A 7228-nucleotide genomic window follows, 5' to 3' on the forward strand; every position below is an offset into this window, starting at 1 on the left:
AGAGAAATGGCCTAACCACAGTGAGCTCTCATGTCCACCTCCTTTCTGGAGAATCTAGAGGGTGAGTGTTGATTGAAATATGTCACTGTTTTTCTGCCCAAGTCTGATATTTGCATGCAGTGGCCAGATTTGCATGTGCTGCAGAGGAGGGGGTATACATGGGCTTCTTCTTGGTAGGGGCCCACTCATTATCTCTGGAACTAAACTTTGACTGTAAGAGTGCTTTTTAAATTTAACTACACTCAGGCTCTCACACTTAAAGTTTTAGTCTGGGGTTGAATAAAAGTCAAATGTTGATTGGATTTATTGAACCAAAGCAGAGGGAGTCCTGTCTATATGAATTCTGTGGCTTGGATGCGGAGTAAATTTGGTTGCTGATAAGCCTACTCATTTCTGGTCACGTGCTCTAAGTTTTGATGTGAGGCAGTATGGAATGGAAATAAAGCAGGAAATGTTAGCCATTTGCCAGAGGCAACTTGGATCGTTTACCCTTGAGCCTGTCCTTTAGGCCCATGTTTGCACGCTGGTAGTTCATCTGGGGCTCCATTTGGAAGGAGTCAGTGCTTGTGAGAAGGGGGCTGGGCCTCAGGCCTCTCTGCCTCAGCAAGCAACCGTACCACTCCCTCTCCCTCACACAGCTTCTTTCTTCAAAGGCTCTCAAAGCCACGTGAGAAAGTCTGTGGTAGAAATTATAAACATACAGATTGTAGTTCTCAAAATGCCATTTGAATTTCATTTTAATGAATTTGGATTTGGAAGGGGACTTACAAATCATGTCCACTACCCAAATCTTTATATTTAGGATACTAAAGCTTCCTGATCAGATAAGGCACCAAAACCCTGGCTTCTCCCAGAAGCTGGGCCAGCCTACCCTGGTCTCACATCATTGGCCACTAAATTTCTACATATCTATAAAACTCTCAGGAGAGTTATAGAAGGATTTAAATGAATTTACTTGTATCATAGTTGAGAAAATCAGTTGAAAAAAGATTAAATTGCCCTAGTCACATCACGGCTGAACCAAAATTAAAGCTTATTTCTTCCAGTGTTTACCCCACTGCCCTTCTTGTGTATGAAGCAACAAGTTGGTCACTAGTGATCTTGGTAAGAAATGTTTCTGTGGAGTGAAGGGATCAATGGATGACTAAGGAATGAACAAGAGGTAAGAACAGAGAAACAGCAGGCAGTGTAGATAACTCCTTTAAGATGTTAAACAATGAAAGAAAAAAATTAGATATAGAGGGCCATGTAGGGTCTAGGATTTTTGTTTGCTTGCTTGCTTGAGATAGAGACTTACCCATATTTAAGCAATGATGAAAAGAATCCAGGAGGAGAGCGTTGGTGGGTAGATTGATTAAAGAGAAGAGTGCAGGAAATTTGTCGGGCAAGGTCTTGAAGAGGCAAGCATGTGGTATTCATAGCATAGGTGTGGAATGAGTCATGTGGGTTTACAGCTCTGGAGCTCAGGTTTGGGCCCTGGAGAAAACAGATGTGGGAGTCAACAGTACAGTATATAGAAATGGACAAGATTACTCAGAGAAAATGTACAAAATGAAAAAAAATAAGGAAAAGGACAGTCTTCTGATAGGCCTAAAATTCAGAATCCCACATCTTTTTTTAAAATTTATTTATTTCTGGTTGTGTTGGGTCTTTGTTGCTGTGCGCAGGCTTTCTCTAGTTGCGGTGCGCAGGAGCTACTCTTCGTTGCAGTGTGTGGGCTACTCATTGCGGTGGCTTCTCCTGTTGCGGAGCTGGGTTCTAGGCACGCGGGCTTCAGCAGTTGTGGCTCGCGGGCTCTAGAGCGCTGGCTCAGTAGTTGTGGCTCACGGGCTTAGTTGCTCCGCGGCATGTGGGATCTTCCTGGACCAGGGCTCAAACCCATGCCCCCTGCATTGGCAGGAGGATTCTTAACCACTGCGCCTCGAGCAAAGTCCCCAGAATCTCACATCTTAACCTAAGTTGAAAAGAAGTTTTTTGGTTTTGGGGTTTTTTCCCCCCACATTTCAGTTTTTACTGATACAAAAATATAGGTGCTGATACTTGAATATACTTTCAAGTAACTGTGTACTGTTTACTCAGCTGGAGACTTAATGTTTGTAGAATGTTTTGAGTTACAACTTTTTCTAGAGGAAAGATCTGTATGACACTTAGTATAGTATCACATATATAAGAGGTTTCTTAGAAAGAAAGGACCCTTAATAACAGGACTGATCTCCCCCTCAGTCAGTTGTGGAAAAAAGTGTCATAATTTCCCTTTAGTAGTATTAAATCTAATGTTAAAAGTGAAGGGTATCTTCTGATCATTGTGCATGTAATTTTCAATCTGTCCTATGGTTGGAAGCTATCTAGAGTTCAGTGTAAAACTTAAAATAACTTAGGGAATTCCCTGGCGGTCCAGTGGTTAGGACTTGGTGCTTTCACTGCTGGGGCCCGGGTTCAATCCCTAGTCAGGGAACTAAGATCCTTCAAACCGCACAACGCGGCCAAAAAATAGAATAGAATGGAACAGAATAGAATAAAATAACTTAGTTAAAAACTTGTTATGATAGAGCTCAAGCTGGTTATCTTGGTTCTTGCTTAAAATGCTTAAATATTCTTTCTGTCTTACCTTTATGGTGGTGAGTTTTATTTTTGTTAATAATGTAAGCTAGGTTATTATAACATAGATCCCAAAATACAGTGGCTTAACTACACTGGAATTTTCTCTCACACCTTACGGGTAATTCAGAGATCAGGATTCCTGTTTCATTTAGTTCCTCTACCTCTTTAGGTATTGTCAAAGCAGAGTCACCACGTTGACTGAGTCTTAACCCAAAGCAAGGGGTGTGAAAAGGAGGGGAAGAGGTTACTGAGCAAGTGATGAGGAAGATGCACACATCACTTTTACTCACACTTAATTAGAGAAAGCAAGTTACATGGTCATACCTTGCTACAAAAGGGAAGCCAGGAAATGTGTAGTCTGTAGCTGAGTGGCCCTGTGGCTAGTTAAACTCAATTACTAGAGAAGAATGAATTAGGACATTTAGCAGTCTACCATAGGTACCTTCTAAGTTTTCAGGAACTTTTTTCTGTCTTCAGCCTGAAAAGGCAAATTAATCAGATTTTGATAAATGCAAATTAATTCTTCAGCTCATTCTATAAATAGTTGAATTCAGTATTTTATGTATTTCATTTAGATGGTATTCTTATAGCTTATCTAATAACCTAAGAGTAAATCTTAGGAAAACTATGCTTATAGAGTAATAAACCATAAAGTAATACTAGTTTCTCATCCATTTAAAATAATTTCTATTCCTTTACTTCCAAATTTCTCTTATTTCTTCATTTCAAGTAAAATTCAGAAAATGATTGTACTTATATATGGCCTTCATTTTATAAAAAATAATATCTCCATAAAATTGTTCACCCAGAGAATGAATTATACCTTTAATCTTGGGGTGTAAGGAAAGGAAGAAAAGATGAATTTGCTAAACTTTGATGAATGTTCATTGCAGCTTTAAAATGAAATAGTATACATAAATGGAGACTGATTATACCAAAAAGTACTTTACAAAAGTAATCGGGGTGCTCAGATGCTAGTTATGAAGGCCCTTTGAACTTTTGTGTGTTTGGCAGTGTGCATCCGCCTATTCCAGAGGCAGTGCCCTGGGTTACCCTGCCCCTCCACCTGGTGGTGAGATTTCATACCCTACCATGCTTGCCAGCTCTAACTGAATCCGTAAGCATTGGAAATAGCTCTAAATAAGAGGCCAGTTGTTACTCAAACACCTCATTCTTGTGTGTAGAGGTAGCATTACAGTGGACTGTTAATTTGAACATCTCTTGGATTTAAAAAAAAAGTTGTTTTTTCTTACAGCAAATATTGCTGATGGCTCTGACTACTTCTGTTGTGGCAAGCCAGGTGTTGGGGTAATGGGAGTCAAGGACGGTAGCTGCCACAAGTAGGCCAAATGCTGTGACCTACATAACCTGTTACCACGGGTGTTGAGGGCTGTTGACCCTTGTTCTAGGCTTTTAATTCACTTTACTCTTTATAGGGGGGAAGTGATAAAATTGTACAGTAGGGGCATAAACAACTCCTTATGTTTTTACCTTAAATTGGTGAAAAAAAAAATAAAGCCAACTCACATGCTTTGTGGAGTAGGACTTAAATAAATCAATAAATTCATGCATATATACTTTCAAAAGGAAGTGAAAATTGCAAGCACTAATTATTTAAAGAAATTAGTACTGGGCTTCCCTGGTGGTGCAGTGGTTGAGAGTCTGCCTGCCGATGCAGGGGACACAGGTTTGTGCCCCGGTCCGGGAGGATCCCACATGCCGCGGAGCAGCTGGGCCCGTGAGCCATGGCCGCTGAGCCTGCGCATCTGGAGCCTGTGCTCCGGAACGGGAGAGGCCACAACAGTGAGAGGCCCGCGTACTGCAAAAAAAAAAAAGAAATTAGTACTGTATTTATCAAGATTGCTAATGATTTACATATAAATTACATTATAGATTTGCTTACCAGTAATAATTTTAATTTGCTCAAGTTGACAAAGTTTGGCCAGTCACATTAGAAGGCTATCTCAGGAACCCAGAGGTGGGAGCCAGAGCCCAGAGCCCCTAGCCTAAGTGTGAAGTGAGGGGGCAAAGGAGAGCAGTGGGCTTGGATACCACACTGTACTCAAGTTATTGCTAAAGGATGGTGAAGGGACTGCTTTGTTACAGTTCTGACTCCCTGGCCTAAAATTCGTATTCAGTAGCTATTATTTGAGCATAATTTTTGTTGTTGTTTTGCCAAGTCCCATATTACATTAAAGATTCAATTGGCACATAATTTTAATCAGCACTCAGTATTTCCAAGCACTAAGGAGTCAATGGAGAACAAGATAGACAACAAGTTCCTTGCCCATTTGGAACTTAAATCTACTGACTGATTATTATATGTTAAAGTATATTTGAGTATAGTCGGCTTGAGTGCTTCTTTGTGGAAAATCTTCTTAGCTTTATCCTAGTCTTAAAATCCTGAACTGTCAGGAACCTTGCAGGTTGGTTTAACTAAATGAGGTTACGCACACTAGGCAAAAGAACAGCAGAACTTTGGTAAGGGGGAACAGAAATAACACACCTTCGATCAGGCTTTTGCTATAAAGGTCACCACCTGACTTCTTCAGAAAATGATGTGTTTATCCTTATCATCAAAGTGTACTTGGTAAGTGAGTGGATAGTGTTTGTTATAGACCCTCATCCTCAAGAAAATGTAAGCATTGACTTCCTCATAAAGACACAGGAAAACAATATATCACATGGTTTTCGATGATGATAAAGCACCATTTTAAATCATCTTGTTTTAAAACTTGAACAATGAGACAAGATTTGAAAAAGGTGTGTTTAATGGTAGCCTGGAACATCTCTGAAGTTACCGTCTTTGGAAGGAATAAGCGACAGGAAAGATGACTTGAATGTGAGCTGGGTACTTGATTCTATATTTGGCTTTTTGCCACTGCTGCTGTGAGACCTGTTTAAAATAGACACTGCCAAAATCAAAATCAGATGCCTTGTGTTAGTCTTAACATTCTCTGGTCCCTTTCCAACCCCACCACCTAATGAACTTTCAGGGTGCTATTCCAAATAGCTTCCAAGTAATTGTACTGAATTATGATCCATTTATTCAGTCATCAGAAATTGATGTTTCCTCGGTAGTAAAGTCCTTGTCCTTCAGGAGTTCACAGGCTATTCAAGAGACAGATAATACTGATGCCTACTGATAATCTAATGCGATGAGTAGTGTTAGAGGCCATGCACAGATATCACGGGCCATCCTTGTGCTCTTTCTTAGCAGGAGACTACCCCATAGACCCACACATAGAATCTACACTGAAAACACTGCTCCCTTGTTATGACAGAGGTGCCAAAGGCTGCCTTGTCTATTTATGTCCCTTTATTTACTATATGAGGTTTTTTAAAAATCTCCATTATACTTATGAGGAAACTGAAGAGAAAATGTATTGTTATGCAGAGTATCCCCATAAGTTTTCATTTACATAGAAACTATTTCAGTGAGTTATTTCTAGCCGTCAGGAGTCAGTTTAGATTAATTCTATCCCTCTTTGCAAACCATCATGAATGGTCAATAAATCCTAGCCTGGAAAATTTACTTGAAAAGCATCCTGTTTCTGACAAAGACCTTCATAAGTCTGTACCAATGACCTTCAAAAATTGATCTCAATTATTGATTATTAGAGCTAGCCAACACTGCTTAATCTTCATCCTTTTGTAGTTAGATTCCTTAAGCTTCTACTCCTACTTCTTTGCCTCACTTTTTAAAAAAAAATTTTTTTAACATCTTTATTGGAATATAATTGCTTTACTAGTCCCACTTTTTTTTTTTTTTTTTTTTTTTTACTTTTGGTGCTTTTGCTTTTGGTATCAAATCTTAAAAGCATCATTGCTAAGACCAGTGTCAAGGAGCTTCCTCCCTATCCTCTCACTGTTGTGGCCTCTCCTGTTGCGGAGCACAGGCTCCGGACATGCAGGCTCAGCGGCCACGGCTCACGGGCCTAGCCGCTCCATGGCATGTGGGATCTTCCCGGACCGGGGCACGAACCCGTGTCCCCTGCATTGGCAGGTGGACTCTCAACCACTGCGCCACCAGGGAAGCCCAAGCCAAGTTTTTATCCTTCACTTCTTTGCCCTTCTGAGTACTGCCACTTGAAAATTTGTCTGATGACAAATCACAGACTTCTACAGTTAAAGAGACCTTATTAGTTTAACACCATCATTGTATAGCTAAGGAAATGGGAGTCTTAGATATATGAAGTAATTTGTCCAAGGACACACATGGAATTAGTGGCAGAGCCTGTCTTCAAGCCAAACCTAACTTCCAGGCCATTCCTTTGCTTACATATTTGCTCTCTCAGGTCCTATTTTCTCATCAGATCACAAGGCTACTCCCACTCTTTTTTTCTTCAGCCTTTTGCTCCTCCGTGGAACTATGAAACTGCTCCCATACTTCCAGGTCTCTAGTAAGAAGGTACATACATCTCTTCTTGCTCTGACCATTGAGTGTAGTCCCTTGCCCATAGGATTTTTCCATTTGGATGTTCTAATTTCCAAATCCAATTCCAGACCTAACCTACCACATTCCTCCTTTATATTCCTCTCCAGCTTATTTCCAGTAGTGACAGCACTATTCTTCCTAGACTTAAAACGTTGGTGGTAGTGGCGAATCAATCCTTTCCTCTTTCCC

General features: G+C 40.3%; 1 protein-coding gene across 1 annotated transcript in view; it reads left to right on the forward strand.

Annotated features, from left to right (window-relative positions):
* Positions 1 to 7228, forward strand: part of LOC103068460 (nuclear factor of activated T-cells, cytoplasmic 3-like) — a 52045-nt gene that overhangs the window by 41581 nt on the left and 3236 nt on the right.

The sequence above is a fragment of the Lipotes vexillifer genome, unplaced genomic scaffold (assembly GCF_000442215.2).
Source record: "Lipotes vexillifer unplaced genomic scaffold, Lipotes_vexillifer_v1.1 scaffold3148, whole genome shotgun sequence".
Classification (NCBI taxonomy): Eukaryota; Metazoa; Chordata; class Mammalia; order Artiodactyla; family Lipotidae; genus Lipotes; species Lipotes vexillifer.